This window comes from Pteropus alecto, unplaced genomic scaffold (genome assembly GCF_000325575.1).
Source record: "Pteropus alecto unplaced genomic scaffold, ASM32557v1 scaffold86, whole genome shotgun sequence".
In the NCBI taxonomy this organism is placed as follows: Eukaryota; Metazoa; Chordata; class Mammalia; order Chiroptera; family Pteropodidae; genus Pteropus; species Pteropus alecto.
In genome coordinates, this window is record NW_006442109.1 from 15,069,188 (window position 1) to 15,090,912 (window position 21,725).

Genomic DNA, 21,725 nt, shown 5'->3' on the forward strand with positions numbered 1-21,725 from the left:
ACAGAAAAAGCACAGGGAAATTATGTTCCCCCTAATCGCACCATCCAAATAAAACATCACCATCTTTCCTTCTCTTTTGACAAAAGCCATGCCCACTGGAGATAAAAATACATCTTACTGTTTTCCTTAAAGGTAATACGGAAATACTGGTTAAGCCCTGAATTTTGGAACTCCTTTCTGAGGTGACTCAAAATCTACTGACTTAAATCCCTTCAACTCCATCACTGCTGTGAGTTTTTAGCGAGTTACTAACCATTCTGTGCCTAAATTTCTTCATCTGCGAAATGAAAATATTTAGTAGCTCAAAGGGTTGTTATAAATTTTAAGCAAAAAGATGTATGCACATGCAGACTTCTATTACTGTTTTTAAAGATGAAGAATCAATTAGCTTTCAGAAAGCATCCTGGCAAAAAAGTCCACAAACTTCCCCCTCTGAAAATATTTTTTAAACAGGCCCTCAATTCTAATCTAACTTATTTGAGTGAACCTCTTAAAGATCAGACCAAAACCTTGAGTTGTTAAAGACCCAACGCAAAGGATGTGGTAATAAATAAAATAAAACAGAAAACTAGTTTGGAAAGATGGCTGTTGCCTTGAGAATGTAAAACTGCCCAAGGAAACAATTTCTCCTTGAATGAAGTCCAACAAGTTTCAGATAAAAGTTGTTTTTGCTCTGCCTATGTGATTTAGGTCAAAAAATGCAACCTGGAGAACATTAAAGAGTATGTTCTAAAGAATGAGAATAAGAGTCATAGAGAAAAACCAGGAAGTGTTACTGATGTTTTAATGATTGAAGATAAAGGCATACTGAAAATTGGATCGGAGAGAACACCTCTGGATGGAGAGCACACCCATAATGTGAATTTAACTATATGAAAACAAGAAAGTAATAATTTAAACCACGTAGATTATGCTTGCTATTCTGCACAATGATTATATACCCAGAAAGAACACAAAATGATAAAATTTTGCTGTTTTCTAGTTGGTCTTACTTCTCATGTGCCTCTCATATGAGCATCTTGCTGTGCTATCAGAGTCTAATGTTTAGAGCTATTCATTTTCTCCATAACATGGTCCATAAACGCAGACTACTACTACACTTCATTTGGTGTTTAACAATGAAAAATGATTTGTTCCAATACTAAAGGAAACACAGGGTGTATTGGACTTTGAGAGACGGTATGTCTATATTTTATATTTAATGGGCAACTTTAGGGATTTCCAAGATTATTCTGAGTAAATGACATTTTGGTCTTCCATGGATCTATCTATGTATTAAGACAGCAAAGTGAAAATCTTTGCAACAAGAAACAAAAATAGCAAGCTATTAAACAATTCTAGGATAGTGGTTCACAGAAACCAAGGATTTATTATCCTGTATGCTAATATCAGCTACGCTATTCAACAAACCTTTTTTTTCCTACCAGTCATTGTTGAAGGTGATAACTAAGATAGTTAAGATGCTATGTACCCCAAAAATTTCATATTCTAGATAAATATAGTAATCCTAACCCGAATGTGATATATATAAGTCCAGTCAACACGCATTTACTAATATACGTTTTGGGCAATATTCAGAATTTTGGTCTCAGTACACATCAACTGTGAGTTATTCCAGATAATCAGAAAAAGCAGAAACTGAGTTAGTAAAGATGATGGGAAAGAAAAGAAAAGATATTTTAAACTGAAACTTGTTCTAGGTAAAGTAAGATAATTGAAAAGTCCTAACCTTAAAACGGCTATCCAGAACTGTTATCTATGAGGACAAATATGCATTCGCACTGGAATAAAATGGGTAAGTCCAAGAGTCTAAGAAGAGGGTTTCAGAAAGATCAACCCAGCTATGTCAAACAGGATAAATACAAATTAAGTTATCCAAACTTTTTCCATCCCAAGCATCTAGGATCAGACCAGAATATGAAAATGTCACTCAAATAACAGATATTAATTTTGTAGTAGCTTATTAATATTTTAGAAAATACAATATCACTAATAATCCACTAGCTAACACTTATTACTCATTGTTTTCATTCAATAAATATTTATTGAGAGCCTATTATAAGCTAGGCACTGTTCTAGGCCCTGTGATCAGCCATGAACAGGATAAAGTCTTTGCTCTCGTGGAAATTACATGCAAATAAGGACAAACAAGGCACAAGTAGACAAACTAAAGATTAAATTTTAGAGAGAAATATGTGCTACTAAGGAAATAAAACAAATGGTAATGGCTGACCATCAACAGGCTCCTTGTTAAGCTAAAGCCCTGAATCATGAGATGGAACCAGCTACCAATTGGCCAAGTCACACAGTTCTAGAGGAAGAGCATTCCTGGGAAAGGAAACAGCAAGGAAAGATCATATGGCAGGAATAGGCCTAATGTGAAAGGTACAGAAAGAGGTTTTGGAATGGGCAGAAAGGGAGATGGTATATTCTGGGATCAGAGGTGGTCAAGGGCCAGATCATGTACAGCCTGTAAGGAACTATGTGCCATGTTTTTATTTCATTTTATCCTCACTAAAAACTATTATCTGCAGGGAACTGAAGATTACAGAAGTTTAGTGACTTGCCTAAGGTCTGAAACAAATGTCTGAATCTTAATTCTTATAAAGTTGCTAGTATTGCTCTCTCTTTTTTAAAACTAGTATAGGGGCATTCACATGTTCACTCACAACTTCAGTTCCCATGGCCTTATTTTTATGTAAGATTATTACATTACTCAACTACAACTTCTTGTTTACCATGGAGATTTTCAAAATTTAGCCTCCACAGTGGGAGAATGCTTAAGTTCTAATAAAATGTAGTAGCTGCTACAAGATAAGAAGACCAAATACTATGGAGAAACAGAAGGAAGAGCTATTGATTCTGCAGGAGAAACCTAACAGAAGTTTAAGAGCTGATCCCTAACAGATTTCCTCAGGAGAATAAGAATGAACACATATCAGAGGAATGGCAGGCAGGAAGATGGTTATAAAAATAAAATGGCCAATTTTATTCAGTACTATATGTAGTTCTTTAAAGAAATGCAGAAATTACAACTAAATCCATGAAAATAAATCACATTCTGTAGATGTTCTGTAATAAAAATCATATCAAAATTTTCACTTAATAAGACTACTTCATATTAAAGAACATAGTTGTTAAAGTAGACTTAGGCTTACAAAGTGAACCTATTCACCGCATATAGGAAAAATTTATTTATTCACATATTTAAATATAATTTGACCACGAAGAGTTGGGAAGAGAGCCCAGTTTCATATCAATAATAAAACTTGATCCTGGTAAAACTGTTATATTTATCAAAAGCAAAAGTTCATGTATTTAAACATGGTAAATTATACACATCTATCTCAAATTTCCTTACGATTCCCACTGACAATAAAAGAAAAATTTTTTAATCTACCCCTCCCCCAAAAAAGGGAGCTAGTAGCAAGTAAAAGATAGCAACAAAATCCTACCATCTGACTGACAGCAACTCCAAAAAGAGAAAAAAATGACTAAGACATCAAAACTAATACAAGAACCTTTCCTAAAACTGAAAGACATAGCCCTTGCTACCTTTGTCCTCAGAAACTACCATTCTCATCCACTCCACTCCAGTAATAACTTCTTGGCTATTCCTCCAGCAGGCCAAGCATGCTATTACTATTCGATCTACCCAAAATACTTGTCCCCCAGGATATCCACAAGGCTCTCTCACTCACTTCTTTTAGGTCTAGTTTCCTTAACCATGATGACATTCCTGACCACCTTATATTTAAAAAGCTAATCCTACCCCATATCTTCTTTTTCCAGTTCAGTTAGTTCCAAATCACTTTCTGTAAAGTCTACTTGTTTTCATACTAGAGCTGAGTCTTTGTTTTCATCACTACTATGTGCCCCAGAGCTTAGAACACATAGTTGGCATTCAATAAATACATGCCGCATTGCTATTTAAAGTAATCTAAAATTGTGATACAACTATACTGGGAGAAAGGGTGAAGGGAGAAGTGTGAACTCCTTTTCCATAAGCAGTCAAAAGATAATGCAGTTCTCAAACTCTAATTGTGAACCTCTTTATACACTTAAAAATAACCCAAATAGCTTTGATTACGTGGGTCACAGCTTTTGGATACAATACTAGAAAATAAAGTTAACAAAGACTTAAAATTTATTATTTAAAAACAGCAGTAGTAAACCCATTACATGCTAATATAAGTAATATTTATGAATATATTTTCCCAAAAAATTGAGAAGAGTGGCACTGTTATACATTTTTACTTTTTAATGTCTGGCCTAAGAGAAAACTGGATTCTTTTATCTGCTTCTGTATTCAATCTAGTAAGAAAATCCAGCTCCACTCAAATATGTAGTTGAAAATGGGCAGAATATATTTAATAACCTTTTCAGATAAGTGTGAATATTATTCTTTGATACTATGCTAAAATTTCACAAGTATAATTTTGTAAAGGTTAGCTGTGTTGTGGAATCTGAGACCATATCAATGAAACCTTTTACACAATTTCATTAAAAAACTATCACTCTATCTTGCACCTAAGTAGATCTTTTACCCACAGCATGATTTTGTAATATCGTGCATGGTTCATTTGAAAACAGTTGGCCCACCAAGTTATACATATCTTCCAAACACTGACACATTTCATTAAACAATGGCAAAAAAAAAAACCCAAAAAACAAAAAAATCACATTTGTTAATATCATCATCAATATCGTCAGAAAGGTCTTGAGACGCTGCTGAGCTCATAATGGCAGATGTTTTCCAAAAGTCTCATTTTTCCTTGAAAGCCTGAATTTTATCTTAGAAATAAATTCAGTTGTTTTCCCTGAAGTGACAGGCTTACTTCATTTATTTTTTATGAATTTATTTTTTTAAACTTGGGTATTTGTACCCATGAAAAAAGCAACTAGTTTGCTAGTCCAGCTTCAAGTCAATTACAAATATTTTTCTTCAAGACATGCATCATACTTTGGTATGCAGTAGAAGTGCCTTATAACATTCTTCCCATTTCGTCACATGCAATATTAAAAGAAATGTATTCAAGGGTCAAGATTATTAAAATTAACGTTTTACTGCTTTGTAAAGGACATTCTTAAATGATACCTTTTCTTTTCCTGCAAATGTGTGGAGATGAAGAATACAATGGCTGTTAGTACAGATTTTTGCCACTGTCTTGCTATGCCCTGCAGGGCCAGCAGTTTTACCCAATACTGTGCTTATACCATCAGTGCAAATGTCAACGTAGTTAAGTAGCAAAGAAGTTGGTATTATTATGAAATAGTTGCAACCTAGCACATCTTCTGAAACATTTGGAGACACCTCTTAAGAATCCACAGATGATACATTGAAAACTACTGCTCTGCAGATACACATAAAATAGTAAGAGGAGGTACATCACCAGGGAAATAGCAAGGAGACTTAATTTTCCCTGTACACCCTTTGAACCTTGTGAATTCAGTATCCTTTGCATGTATTACTTTTGTCTTAAAAAATTAAATAATTTTTTAAAAAAGAAAAAACTGATATCAAAAGTAGCCAAGTAGACATATGAGCATACTATTTAAAAATACAAAGGTAAATACCAGAAAAGAAAATTTTAAGAAAGTATTTCCACCTAGGAAATAGAGCTAGGGGATTAGGGGAGGTTGCACAGGTACTGCCGTTTTTCAGTATAAGCCTTTTGGAACTGACTTTTTAAACCATGCACAGATATTAATTGCTTCAAAAATAACCATTCAGTCTACGGCCACGCTACCCTGAACAAGCCTGATCCTGTCTGATCTCGGAAGCTAAGCAGGGTCGGGCCTGGTTAGTACTTGGATGGGAGACCACCTAGGAAGACCAGGTGCTGTAGGCATAAAAAATAAAAAATAAGGGATTGTAAACTGGCAATGTCCTTGACTAAAATAAATAAACAAACAAACAAATAAATAAAATAACCATTCAAAGATGCTTGGAAAAACTTATACATTAGGTTTAAAAAATAAAGGGAATACTCCTCCACAGGTGAGAGAATGGCTGTGAAATATATCAAGATGTAAAAGTAACTGCGTGGAATAATGTTACCTGTGAGTTTCCACTCATATAGAAATATTATTCTATATTATAATAAAAATTTTTCATTTAAAAAGCGAGTTAAAAAGCAACAATTTCTTTCAGATTAGAATATTTGATGACTTAGTTAGAAACAGTTAAGTATGTAAACCTTAAGTCATTTTAACAAGTATTTAAACCCTCCCACACTTCCACACATTCACAAAATAAAGTAAAAAAAACCTTTTATTTTTTTCTTCTATTTCATTTGATTACAACTAAGATCAAATCAGAATCACTTCTTTGAAAAATAGAATAAAATAGTTACTTTATGGTAAATAAACTGCTAACTCTTATATAATTATTTCATAAATAAAATCTTCATGGAAATATAAACCCACTATCAAATTCTAATTTAAACTTAGTTTCTCAGAGGATGTCCTGATCCAGGAAAGAAGAGATTATTGCTATATAAAAATAGATAACTCAAAAGCAACTTGGATTCCCCACTTAAAGGAACCAGGGCTCCATGGAGAATGGTTGGTTCCAGGACTAAGACAGAAAGGATCAAGATGAGGTTGGAACATCCTAATGTGCCAGAAAGAAAGGAAATACTAAACAAACAAACAAACAAAACACTAAGAGAGTATGTCAAAAAGACACAGCAGCCAGGGTGAAGAGGCTCCCATTGGACAAATCTGAGACAATTTAATCACAAAAATAAAGGCAGTAATGGATTATAAACCACTGAATAAAATGGGAAGTACATAAGTCCACACCGATAACAGATGACAGAAGGATGCTTCTTCCTACAACTGAATGTCTACTGATAAGGTAGAAGAGAAGAAGAGTTAGAAAATAGCCATTTTGCAACTATCAAAGTAAAGATCAGTACAGGCAAGAGTCATCAAATGGATGCTAAATCCAGGAGAGAAATTTGGTGAGGATACAGAAGATCTAATTGGAAGCAGGATATGTGCACCATCTTAAAGTTATCCCTGCAGACTGCTTATTAGGTGCAAGGGGAAAAATAATAACTAGATACTGTAAAGAAACCAGACAACACTATGACCACGTAGCTAAAAATTAACATCACCAATGAGGGGCAGACCCATGACATGTGTTTCCATATCATATCCTGAGAGAGATACAAAATCCCTGGCTACAGATGTATAACCTGAACCTAATTATGAGGAAATATCATATACAAATACAAATTGAGGAATATTCTATAAAACATATAGCCTATATTCTTCGAAAACGTTAATGTAATAAAAGACGAAGGCTAAGGCACTATTTTCAGTTTAAAGAAAACTAAGATATGAAAACTAAATACAATTTGCAATCCTGGACTGGCTCCTATGGGGATAATGCTATTAAAAAACAAAAGCTATTATTGGGACAAACTGACAAAACTGGAATAGGGGCTATAGATTAGATAAAGGTACAGTATTATCAATATTAGATTTCTTGCATTTAATAACTGTTCTATAATAACGCAAGAGAAGACATGGAGAATATTTAGAGACGAATGGGCATAATATATGCAATTTACTCTGAAGTGATTCAGAAAAGAGAATGAGAAAGCAAAGGTGACAAAATGTTAAAAATTGGTAAGTCTGAGAATAGGATATTTAAGAGTTCTCAGTACTATTTTATATTTTTCTGTATGTCTGAAATTATTTTGAAATAAAAAAATTTAAGTAAAGGCAAATTGGGGTGTAAAAAGATGGTAAAAACAAATGATTTATTCTGATGCCCTATAGTACATCCAATAAGTGAAATAAGTACAGCAGTGACTCGGTCTGGCACATAGCTTGCTCCATATAAAATTTCTTAAATTTTTAATCTTCTAGAAAAAGAAAAATGTTTTTCAAGTGACCACATAAACAGTAAGATGTAGACCCTGTATACCCTCAGGAAAACACAAAAATCTATACTTTAATGTTAACAGTACACTCTGAGCAGCTCTTCCTCCAATAAACTGTAAGCTTCTCATAGGCAAGCCGAAGGGGCCCGCTCTTTGTTATAACTCAAGCACTGACACAGTGTCTGAAATATGACACTCATATTCGTTGAACAAATGCTAGTATAAATTATTTTAAATACATTTCTAAATACGAACATTTTCAAATCTCACAAAAGCATAGTATTATTAATACTCACATACCTATCACCTCAACCCAACAATTATCAAGATGACACACTACTCTGAAGTATTTTTAAACAAATACCAGACATCTTATTTCTCTTCTTCATTCTTCAGTCTCCCTCTCTTAAAAAATGGGTTTTCATACATAAACATGTCATTGTCATCCCCAACAAAATTAACAGTAATTTCTTGATATCAACCAATATCTATCTACATCTAAATTCCCCCCCGCCCAAATGTTTCAAAAATGCCTTTTTACAATTGGTTTGAGTCAGAATTTAAACAAGGTCAACACATTACATTTGGTTGCTACACATAACATATTTTTAACCTTTCTTTTTTCATTGTCTATCAGCAATTATGAAAAACTAACAGACAAAACAATTTCACTTGTAGATTCTCTGGAATCAAACCCACTTAATGCATTTGCTGTTCTCTTTGTCTGCAGCATTCTTCCCTCAGATTGTCACTATGGCTGGCTGATTCTTTCCAGTCACTGATCACAAATCAAATATTCCCTCTAAAAAGAAGCCCTCTCTAACCACTCAATCCATAGCAGAACTCCACTTCCATTCATTCTCCTTTACCTGGTCCCATTTTCTTCATGGCACTTAACACTATCTAAAACTATTTTGAAACTATTGTTTCCCCTGGTAGACTGTCCACTCCACAAGGGCAAAGTGTCTTCTTCACTGAAGACCAAGAACAATTCTAACATGAGACATTCAATAAATAATTACCAAGTGACTAATAATGCAGTACCTTTATATAAAATATAACTCAGTAGTATTTGTTTTTAAACATTTGTAGCTCACTCCTCATGTAATGGTTTAAACTGAGTACCTGTAGAAACCTGGGTCAGCTGTTATCAAGAATCTGTGAGCTGCAGGAAAGTAAGAATAGAGGTATATGGCATTCAAATGTAATTCTGGACTTTTACTGAACAGTGATCACAAGTTTCTGAAAGAAAAGTTATTCAGGATGATTTCAAGAGCATCATCAGGTGTAAAACAAAAGTTTTGTTTTTTAGTATCATATGAGAGCAATTAAATCATGAGTAATATCTACAATGGAAAAGAAGCATTACCTGGAACAACAAACATGGCTTCGCCACAGTTTTCTTTTTCTAATATACAGTATATATCATGAAAGAATTTGTACTCAGTACAGAATTTCTTTCTGGAGATTGGATCATGATGAATGCAACAATAGGTACCAAAACATCTCATCAATTAAATTTGGGATGTAGAGAAAACTAGAGTTATCTATCCCACATTTCTCATTTAAAAGATGAAATCTGAAGCCTAGAATGGTTAATAGTAAATTCATAGATTTAATAAATAGCAAGCAAAGCTAAGTCTAAAATCCAGATCTCCTGACTCTAGCCCAATACTTGTTCATAAGATAATATCACCCATAAAATGTTAATGTCAAGTCACAACATACTTTAACACTATCATTTTTATTTTTAGTACTGCCACTTTATTTTCCCTATTAAAGTCAAAACAGGGGCACATACAATTATGCTCTAAGTAAAGTATGGTTGTAGAGACACTTCTTTGACAAAATACTAAAAGAAATATCTAAAAAAATCTACTTGGTTTGATTCAACGAGTTTTTTATTCTACATTTTACATTTTAAAGTGAAATTAACTATTTAGGATTATCTGCTGACTATTCCTTTGCTTTAGACATGTAAATGTCTATTCTTGTTCTTATTTTAAACATCGGTGTAGCTATTTTTCAATTACCTGTAGAAATAAAGTACTGAAATGAAATTTGTCAAGATGTAACCTCCATTATGATGTATTTTTCACCAAAATGAAATTTTGATTATATCTTTCTTCAAAAACCAACTCCAGTGAGAACACACAAATGACCAACAGACACCAAACAAAAGGGAAAAGTAACAGAGAATCCCCTCAAACAATATATAGCATCCCTGATGAACAAAGAGAGACTCTACTCTTCTTACTTTTTCATATAATTTGTTCAGACCAATTCATAAACTCCCTCAGTAGTTCTTAGAATACTATTCTGAATCTTAGGCAGCAAACAGACAAGCAAGAGAGAGATTTCATTTGCTCAAGGTTAAATGACAAGAGCTCGACTAAAGTAAAATAATTCAAGGCTTTTAAGAACAATTTAAGAGTCTTTTCAGAGTAAAAGGGCTTCTTTCTCATCCTATCTGTTTTGTCTCACAAACACAACCAAAGATTACTGTTTAGTATAAAAAACAACATGGCTTACTTATATTGACATGAATGTTTTTACTAAACACATAGTAACAAACTATCAAAATGTAGTTCACCCTAATAAAGCTAAAACCAGTGTTACAGAACTTCTATGTAATACTGAAATCACATTCTAACATTTGAAAACAACGACACAAACAAAAATGGCAAAGGAAATGGAACTTCAGCTTATCTTTTCCCTAGTCTGTTCATTTTAGTTGAACAGGTCCCCAAAATTAGAAAATTAAACCTAAAATACCACATGAAATGAAGTTTGGATTAAGTCAGGTTCAAAAGCTTTAAGAACTATAAAATAAGGTCTATGTCAGCTGGCGTCTTACGACTCCAGAGTCCTAAATTCATACTGTACATAAAGAAACAGAAAAGCATACAATACAATGGAGTCACTCCAAGTACAAACATGAACGAATTAAACGAATACCTTATACTTCCTGGTATTTTTTAAACGTTAAAACTTAGACTTGCGTTAACAAGTACCTGTAAAGATCTACTATAACCTGCTTAACAACTATTGAGAAAACCCTCTATTTCTGCAGTATAGAACAGCTATTTCCACTACAGCATTGCCACTGACTGATAAATTATCCAAGGACAATAAAAATATCAAGCTTCTTTTTTAATGACCAAGCCAACTCTATACAAAATCTAACAAGCTCTGTATTTCTGCTGTTTCGCGGACGACGTTTCCTTGATCACATAAGAAGGCAACTCCCCAACCGTCAGGGCTGACTTAGCGTCCTCCAACATCCCGGGTACGGGTTACTACCTTCATCACCCCATTGTCAAATCGCACTCCCACGCCTCGGCCCTCAGCCCCCATCCTAAGACTCTAGGGAGAGTCGAAAAAGAAATCCCCTCACCCACACTCTCTTACTGTGTGGGGTGTGGGTGTGTCTGCAGATGAATGCTTTGCTCAAACACAATAAAATCTTCTGCGGAGACCCAGACCCTAAATCACTACGCAGCGAGCAATAACCGGCCGGTGGCCGACCCCAGCCTTCCGCGGCCGCAGCCCTTCCTCTTTCTCCCCTCCAGGCCGGCCCCTCCCCCGTTGCGCGCACGCGCGGCTTCCAATCGATCCCCTCCCCCCTGGCCCCCTCACCTTAATCATTAGCCACCCTCTTCCCAGGGTCCTAAAATCACTGGCCCCGGAAGGAAGACAGGGGATATAAGCGTGGAAAAAGATGTGTCGAGAGCCAGTGATCTGCGCCTCAGATCTCGGCCTAATAGGCCCCTATAGTCAAGAGCAGCGTCTGTCACTGCCACCGCAAGTGTACGAGCGGCAGCGCCTGGTTCGGCCCAGCTCACCCGGCTTGGGTTCGGAATGCCTAATTTGGTCCCACAGGAACTCCTTCCCCGAAGCTGCGGGCGTTTCTATGCTGCTCGCACCGAACACCTCGCCACCGTCGCCGCCACTGCTGCTGTTCTGCCGCTACCGCCGCCGCCGCCGCCTTACCAATCCCTCCTCTACCAAGAGAGCACGACACTCCGGGGCTTTACGACAGTTCGGAAAGTGAGAGCGCTGAAGCCTTCACGCCTCTATTAACATCTGTTTCTGCGCCTGCTCAGATTCTTTTTTCTCTCTGTCCCGCCCCTTCTACCCCGGCCCTGCCCCCTTGTATTCACTTTATCAGTCTGTCCGCGAAACCGAGTGGTGTCGTGAAACTCGTTGCAGTATTTTGTTTTCCTTGATGATTGCGCGTTCAATGTTTAAGCAGAATGCTGACTATATCTTAGCTAGTGTTTTTGTAACTGTACTACAGAATTATTGACCATACTTACGGTGTAATTAAACAAAAATATCATGGTTTAGTTGTCTTTCGCAGGAAGTGATACCCAAATCATATTCCCTGATGACAAAGCTCATGGCACCTCACCATTAAGATGAATTTGCTTCCAAAATCGGATCAAGTACACCTGAAACTTACTGAATTTCATTAACCAATGTCACCAAAAAATAATAAAATAATTTTTAAAATACCAAAATCAAAAGTGTCATAGATATCCTGGAAATTGGCTGTAGAATCACACGTGCCTTCTTAATTATTTTATAAAAAGCAGTAGGTAGCAAATGCTTCGTTATGTGCATTAGGAGGATGTAAGCTTTGGAATCAGACAGACTTCATTTCAAATCCCAGTGATGCCAGTTAGCTGTTTGACATCTTAGACCTTTATAAATCTGTTTCCAAAAAGTAGTCAATTATACCTCGATAAAAAAAATAAAAGCATATCTAAAACCAAAAAAAAAAAGTTACCTCCTCTATAAATTGAGATAACATTGTTTACCTGAAAAAAATCTTGTGAGAGTAAATACGACAGCTTACATAATGCTTCAAACATTATTCACCAATTGAGTGTTTGATAGATATTAATTCCCTCCCTCTGTCATCGCTCATGTTCTCCATTTTGTTCAGTAAAGAAGATATTTAAAAATAAGAAGAAAGGGTAGAAGGCTGTATGAGGAAACTGGAAGAGCATTGGACTCGGATTTTCCCTCAATCCTCCTCTTTTCTTGCTCTAAATATAAAATTCTGCCAAGACTATCTTATCTACTGCCATGGTTGTAACTGCTATAGACTCATAATTTCTCAAAGTCATGTATTTACAGACCTATATTTCCTATATTTTTAGACCTAACCTTTTTTCTAAAGCTCTTGACCTCTGCTCCTCAAAGTAGGCACTAGACACATGTAGCTGTTGAGCACGTGAAATGTAGCAAGTACAAATTAAGAAATGCTATAAGTAAAAAATATACATCCAATTTCAAAGATACAATATAAAAATTATAAAAATCTCAAAAAATTTAACATTGATTACACATTAAAATAATATTTTGGATATATAGGGTTAAATCAGTGGTTCTCAGGTGGGGATGATTTTGCCCTTCTCCCCTCCCCCGCCCCCCCAGGACATTTAGCAACATCTGAAGACATTTTGGTTGTCACAATTTGGAGCGGGGTGTGTGTAGCTCCTGGCATCTACTAACAAGAGGCCAGGGATGCTGCTAAACATCCTACAATGCACAGGATAGCTGACCACAGAAAAGAATTGCCTGTCCCTGAATATTAATAGTACAGTTGAGAAACACCAGGGTTAAATAAAATATACTATTAAAATTAATTTGACCTGTTCCTTTTACTTCTTAAAAATGGCTACTAGAAATTACATTTATAGTTCATATTATATTTCCATTGGACAGTGCAGACTGATATAGACCCAAAAGGCTGTTTACTGGATATGTCAGTTTGACTCTAATCTCCCACAGGCATCTCTAACACATCATGTCCAAAATAAATAAATAAATGCAGGTATATTGTATTTACACTGGCTCCATCTCAATCTTTCCTGCCTCAGCCAATAGGACCAAGTTATCTAACTAGAAATCTAAAGGTCATCTTTGATTACTCCCTCTTCCTCATTCCCTACCTCTAATCAACATATAAGTCCTTCCACTTCTGCTTCTGAAATAGCTCAAATATCAAAAGTCAACCCATTGCTCTGCATACTCTGCATCTTTAGGTCTTTAGTATCTTCAATACTCCTTTGTTTAACTGTACTTACAATGTGCTAGACATTGTACTTGGCACTGTGAGTACTAACTACATAATCACACTCTTACTTGCAATGTTTTATGAGACCCAGAAAGCAAATCTATTATTCACACTATAATGTGGAAGGGATAGGATGATGTAATAGTGCTCTGAGAACACAAAGATGGAAACCGTAGTCAAACCAAGAGGAGGTGAAGTTTAAACTAAATTTTGCAACATTAATGAAGACAGTTAAATAAAACAAATAGAGAGGGGATCCCAAGCAGAAAGATCAGCACATGCTAAGGTACAGAATGCTGTTCCTGAAGCAGCATTAAACAAATTCTCTATTAGAAACTACTGAATGTGCCATGCAGGGAAACTATCAAGAGACGAGGGAAGAAATGTAGATAGCATTGGATTAAGTAAGGCGATTTTTGCTAAGATTAGGAGTTTGAACTATTTTATACTTAAACCTATGAGACATCATTAAAGGAAATCGATCAGAGGAATAACAATCAGATTTGACTATTAGAGATCCAATTTTATAAGCAAAGTAGAAGGTGGATTCGAGAGAGGCAAGAGTAGAGGGACAAAGGCCAGCTGGAATAGCAGTTAAAAAGTAAAGAGAATGGTAGAAATGAGAATAAGAAGGGACAGAATCAAGAGATTAGAAGACCGAATGATAGGGTGATGGTGCCACTCACTCAAGAAGGGCTTGAAAACACACGTTTTGGAGTTTGGGACTTTTGGTTGAGGACAGCACAAGGGAGGAGATTGAGAGAAAGGAAACGATTACTTCTTTACTGGGCAAGTTGAGTTTGAGGTGTCTAACATTTACCCAAAGTGGAGATTCCAGTAAGCTGATGAATATATGGGTCTGGAACTCAGAGAGGTCTGGGCCGAATCTAGAAATTTGGACTCATTAACTTATATGTGATAGCCAAAGCAAAAACTTTGAATGAGGTCACCCAGAATATAATGAGAAGAAACAGATACCTGGGGAAGTCTGATATTTTAAGAGGTGAAGAGTGAAAAGAAGTTTCAGAAGGATATGAATGGAAAACGGAAGAAAAAACAAGAAAAGTAGATAACAGTCCAAGTAAGAAAAAGAATTTCAATATCAAAGTGGGTGATCAATAATATGAAATGTCCATTAGTATGGCAATAGGAGATCTGTAAACAAAAGCAGTTTCAGCAACTGTCCTACGTTTTGGAACAGAGGTTTTCAACTGGGGTGATTTTGACCTATACAGATTATTTGACAATGTCCAGAGATATTTTTGGTTGTCACAACTGGGAAGATGCCACTGACATATCATGGATAGAGGCCAGGGGTGCTGCTAAATAAACATCCAGCGATGCCAGAATAGGCCCCCACAACAAAGAATTATCTGGCCCCAAATGGCAATAATTCAGTTGAGAAGTCCTGGTTTAGAAAAGACTGAACAGCGTAGTTAGACAAGGACCAGTACTTTTTCATGAAATTGGTAGTAAAGACAGACACATATCTAGAAGGATATGGAGTAAAGAAAGTTATGCCGAAGGGAAAAAAGCCAGCAAAAAATGAGAGGTGAAAGATAATGGAAATAAAAGGATGCTCAAGAGAGGTAGAGGAAATGGGATTGACTCAAAGCTCAGATGGAAGAAACATTGGATAGGAGAGGGATAGTCTTTTTACTGAAACAGGTAAGGAGAAAGAGGAAGTGATTGTACAAATCAATTCAGTTTGTTAGCTTCAGGGGGAATATTGAGGCCTTGGCTCATTGAATGACCTTGATTTCTCTGTGAAACATGAGGTAAGGCCATCTACTATGATATCAGGATTTTGAAATGACTGGGTAAAGAGTAATTAGGAGAGAGAGATTGGAAAAATCAGAATAGTCATTAATATGATGGCAGGGCAAATATTAGATGGGCAACAAATCAAAGGCAGGAAGCCCAGAGCAGAAAAGGCATGAGACTGAAAGGACAGGTAGGACGAGGTTCTATTTAGAGAAATAATAGTAGATTATTGGGGTGGGAGATATCTCTCACCTGAATTACGTAGAATAGTTTCCTGATCTCTATGCTTCTGCTTCTGCCACTATCACCACCTCTCCCCCACTTCAACTTTAAACCACTACCAGAATATGGCAGAAACTGATTGACATAAGTTGCTTAAATTCCTTCAATGATCTTCCATCACCTTCAGGATAAAGTCCTAAGTCCTTAGCTTGGCAAATAAAGATCTTCAAAATCCAGATTCTGCAGAGCTATTTCATACCACCCCTTCTCATCCTATTCCCCACCTCTGCACTTAGACTTCAGCATTTCAGAATAACTCAAATGTCTTATAGTTCTTCAGGAAAAAATATACTGTTCCAATATCTCTCTGCCCTTTCACCTAGAATTCCTTCTGTTGCAAAATACCCTCCCCCTCTCCTTCTCTTCCCTCTCCCCTGCTTTATCTTCTTAGCAAACTCTTATCTATTCCTCAAAGCCCTTCTCCAAGAAGCATTTCCTTAATCTCTCTCCCCTACTCCCATGCTGGAGCTAATATTCACTTCCACTTTTATATTCTCTTCAATCTTGGTATATACTTTTATTATAAGTATTATAATTATTTACATACATACCTGTCTTTCCCAGAAAACTAAAATCGAAAAAATATATAATGTCTTTCTCTCCTTAGTAGAAAAATACCACTCAATAAATATTTATTGAACTTACTGAATAAGGAGGTTGGGGTTCTACTCTCAATTTTGCCACTGAGAAATCAGAAATCCTCAATGTTAATTAAATTACTTGAACTGTTCCAAAAATTAATTTTATTCACTTGTGGAAAGATCAGTACACTCCAACATACAGTCCAAACCAAATTCTGTCTGCCTGAAACTATAGCAAAATAATGTTTATCAACTTACCCTGCAACGTGGGCCAGCAATGCCTAACTATCTGGTAGGCAGGAATTTGAGGAGCTTGCCCTAAACATGGAATTAATGGGTCACCTGCAATAAATGGGAAAAGAAATAATTTCTACAAATTATGAAGGTCAGGGGGAAAGACTGGCATGCCTACCATTCACTGTACACTTCACAACTGTATAAAATTTGCAAGTGAAAGTCACTGAATATGTAGTCATTTTTGTGAGCTCTTTGGAAGCAAATGAAGCAGTTTGGAGATTCAATGCAATGAGATAAGGAAATCTTGAGAAATTGTTGGAAATATTTACTGAACTATTTCTTCAGATGAAAAGTCTCAGGATGAATTTAAAGGATCTAAATGATGTACTGGTCAGAATGCTTAATGATTCACAACATTTTACTTTCTTACTTAACGTACCAAGATGTCAGTGGAACTTGAAACTGAAAGGAAAATATTATCGATTTCATAACACTGCTGGTTTAATTGAGGCAGTACAGGTCTTCATTAAAGTGTTACATATAAAATTTGGTTTCAGGTTACAAGATTGCAAATAGAGACTGTGTTTATTTTGAAAATTAATAATCTTTATTATGGTACATACAGAGAGAGACAGAGATAGAAAAATGGAAAAACAGAGAGTGAAGAGTCACTAGACAGAGCACTTATTTCCTACTACTAAACTACTTTGAAGTCAATGGAATCATAGAATTTGAAAAACTGAGGAGCCATTTGGTGGGAGGATGACCTCAAAAGACTACAATTTTGATGAGTACTTATCATTTTTTAAGTTTCTCTGATTGTCTTTGGAATGCAATCAAGATATATTTGAATTAATGAGCAGTAATACTATATGAGTGGCTTTATTTCTGAAAAACTGAGGTAACAAATTATGGACTAACAAAAATGCGTTGAATTTTGTAAACCAGCTTTTGAAACTTCAAGTATCCTGAAATATTTCTGGATATTTGGACAAATTCTGGGCATATTTGAGGCCATCTGGTTCTGTGAAAGTATATTTTTAAAATAGAACAGTAAAAAAATGAAAGAGAAAGCTACCATCGCCCTGCTAATGTAAGCCTAGTGTCACAACTGAGGTGTCCGGATTGACTGACAATTATTTAATCGTTTAGCCTGTTAATTACCAGTATTTTTAGATATTTGGTCAAAATTGGTCATAGGTTTACCACAGAACTTTTACAAAGTTTTTTTAACTCTTTTTAAAATGCTTTTTAAGATCTTTATTGTTTTTAAGATCTATAATTTCTAAAGGGTTAACAATAAAAAAAAGTTCACAAGTTTTTGATCATTTAAAAGTTAGGTTATATAACTTCCAAAGTCCCTTAGAGCTCCAACATTTCGTGGTTGGTCTCAGACCTAATAAGACTTTTATGCAAACCCTGTGATTATTATAATTTCAAGAATGATTTACATACTGGTAAATTATTTGCAAATTCAGAACAGGAAGTAAAGATGTTTCCATCTACTTGCTTGCAGATCATGTAAACTTTTCCAAAACACCAAATGTTTCCCTAAACTATATTAGTACTTGTTTAATTGCCTAACATGTATATCGACTATGATTTTGGGTTATCAGGTTGCAAACAAAATGTGCTTCATTTAGTTTACAGATTATGAAATAATATTGATATATTTGCAAAATATTTAGACGTAAGGATATATATATAGATGAAGGAAGAAGAGAATGAAATGAAACTTGATGTAATAAAAGATTTTTAAAAATTTAACAACTTGACTCTGAATGCTTTTCGTAGTTAGGGCTTCTGGTAAGATTTTAATTATTTTGAAGTTTTAATAAAGCATAAATCACTATTACGCTACTGTTTCAGAAATTTGGAAAGATTATTTAGGGATTTTAGTTTAATGTCTTTATTTTGAAATTTGCTCAAAGTTTTTGAGTTCTGAAAAAATAAATTGGTCAAAGTTGATAAGGACCAAACTCTGAAACCTCATTTATTTGGATTATAAGGATAAATAAAATCTTTCTTCTCTGAACTGTTCAAACACTAATTTAGGATTGTAGTTAAACTAGGAAAGAGCGCCACCTACTGAATCAAAGTTACTTAAACATCTCAACATTAAGTTCATTTTTCAGAATATTAAAGTTATAGCATTTTTTCTTCAAAGATGTACATTTAAAAGGATCTTCATACAGAAAATATTCTTTAAAAAACTATTAAACTAAATGTTCCCATTCGTTAGAAAATAAGACTGGCCATATGTGTTTATCATCCCCTATGTCACCCCAACAAATGATAACATAACCAAAAAGGTAGAAACCCAAAACACTAAAAAAATGGTAGCAGGCAAGCTGTTTTACCAAATATCTGAAAGATAGAAAGCAGATAGAGAACTAGTGACTGTTGTTGCAGAGTGAAAAAAGAGCTATACCATAAAATACTACCAGAGGGGCTGCACCAATGAGGAAGCTGATACACCTTGCAGAATACACCAGAGGCTAAGGACACAAACCAAAGACAAGGGAGGCCACGAAAAAAAGATGTAGAAATGAAAAAAGAAGAGATTCCTATAATCATAAGTCTATATGTGGCATGGTCAAACCTCTGCCTGACTTTCTTTACCACGTAAAGAATATATGGCATCTAGGCTTTGAAGTCCTAGGCTAAAAACAAAGGCAGGGAGTTCTGAAAAGAAACAGATTGAACCGGTTGAGGAGACTAGAACAGCTGGTGTGACAACCCACACTAAATACTTCACATTTGAATACTTATAGGCTCCACCTGCCTACACCTGCCTGGCAGTACACACCGCCCTTTTACACAGACTTCACATTTAGTTTTACACTATATCATTTAGAAATATTTATTGACAACCAAGATATGTCAGATATTTCAGGATAACCTGTAACATGAAGGAGACCAAGATGAACATTTTTTTAAAAACGACTATAGAGAGTAGAGATAATTTAACAAACAGAAAGGGAAAAATATTTTAAATCCCTAATATTCTCAGAAATTAAAAATTATACTGCATCCTTATAAGAGGAAGAGGATGCCATTAAAAAGGCAAAAAAGAATGCTTAGAAATTAAAATGATGATTTCTGAAATTAAAATTCAATAGAATAGTTGAAAAATAAAAGCAAGAAAATCTTCCAGGATGTAAGACAAAAAGGAAAAGGAAAATGAGAGAAAACGTAGGAGTTCTGGAGGGTCAATCCTAGAAGTAAAACATCTACTAGAAGTTCCAGAAAGGGAGAAAAAGAATATGGAGAAAATAAATTATGAAAGAAATAATAAGAAATTCCCAGAACTGAATTAGAGTTCTAAAATTCTAAAATTATTTATGCATTCATCTCTTGATGGACTCTCAGGTTCTTTCCACCTTTGGCTACTATCAATAATACTGTTATGAGCATTCATGTAGAAGTATCATTTGAGTCCCTATATGACCCAGCAATTCCTGTGTAGAAATGAAAAAGGAAGAGATTTCAATTCTTTTGTCTATATATCTAATAGAGGAATTGCTGCATCATACAGTAATTCTCTGTTTACCTTTTTGAGGAACCAGTCAACCGTTTTCTACAGTGGCTGCAAAATTTTACATTCCTTTCAGCAAATCTGAAGGTTTCAATTTCTCCATTTCCTTGCCAACACTTAGATTATGTCTTTTTTATTATAGTCATCCAAATAGGTGCAATGTGGCATATCATTGTGATCACACTCTGTTTTATCTCTTAGTGCTTACCTTAGAAATTAGCACAGTCACCTTTACTTAACAAAAGCTTATACTGTTACGTTTATTATCAACCTGGGGAAGAGTCTGTAAATAATTTAATGTTATCACATACCCACACATGCACATGTATTGTAATTGTCATGTACTGTAATTCTGTATCATTTAAATGCCACAAGATACTATTATTATTATTAATTTAAATTAGTTTCAAATATACGGTATGTTGGATAGACATCTATATAATTCATAAAATGATCCCACTAATTGTTTCCTCCCTCCCCTAGCCCTCCACCTAGCCATCATATTAATGCTAACTTCATTCCTTCTGCCATGCTCCCCATGACCAACTGTCAACTATTAATTTGTACTTCTGTAACCCTTCACCTTATTCTCCCAGCTCCCCAATCCCCCTCCCCTTTGTCTGTCACCAAATTGCCCATTATATTTGTGAGTCTGTTTTTGATTAGTTTGTTCTTTCTGTTCCTTAGATTCCGCCTATAAGTGAAATCATATGCTATTTATCTTTCTCTGTCTGATTTATTTCACTCAGCATAATAACCTCTAGGTCCATCTGTGTCATTGCAAATCCACAAAATATTATTATTGGTTTTTTTTTTCCATACCCCCTACTTTCACAGTTAATGTGTTTTAGGGTTATCTTCACAATTATCATTTTCTTTGGTCTCCATCACTTTTGCATCTGATCTTTCATGTAAGATTACTTTCTTCTGCATGACATAAGAACACTTCTAGAATGTTCTCTACTGCTTATCTGCTGTTGACAATATCTTTTATTTTTCTTGAAAATGTATTTTGCCTTCATTATTGAAGTATTTCCAGAGTGGTGCTCACAGCACCTTGAAAATATAATTTCATTGTCTTCTGAAGCTCTTTTCATTGAGAAGTCAGTGGTAAGTTTAACCATAGCATTTTCAAAGTTAATCTGTCTTGTTTTTTTCTGGCTATTTTAAGATTTTTCCTTTTGTCTTGATACACTAAAGTTTCATTTTTATGTATATCATGAGGATCTATTTTATTCATTCTGCTTGGGCTTTGCAGGGCTTCTAGAATTTGGGGATTATTAGCAATCATCTCTTCAAAATACTGTCTAGATCTATTCTTTCTCTTTTTCTTCTGG

General features: G+C 35.1%; 1 protein-coding gene and 1 pseudogene across 11 annotated transcripts in view; one reads left to right on the forward strand and one right to left on the reverse strand.

The window, feature by feature from the left end:
- The window catches only part of RNF111 (ring finger protein 111), a 73,724-nt gene extending 61,735 nt beyond the window's left edge, over positions 1-11,989 (reverse strand). For 5 of the 11 annotated variants that reach the window (XM_006920315.3, XM_015596015.2, XM_015596017.2 and 2 more), the window contains exon 1: positions 11,538-11,885. The gene's annotated coding sequence lies outside the window, so the exon portion shown is untranslated. Of the gene's footprint in view, positions 1-11,537 lie in introns of all 11 variants that reach the window. The other 6 variants (XM_006920317.3, XM_006920314.3, XM_006920312.3 and 3 more) reach the window with 5 other exon arrangements.
- On the forward strand, positions 5,734-5,852 carry LOC112469878 (annotated as a pseudogene).
- Positions 11,990-21,725: the final 9,736 nt, after the last annotated feature.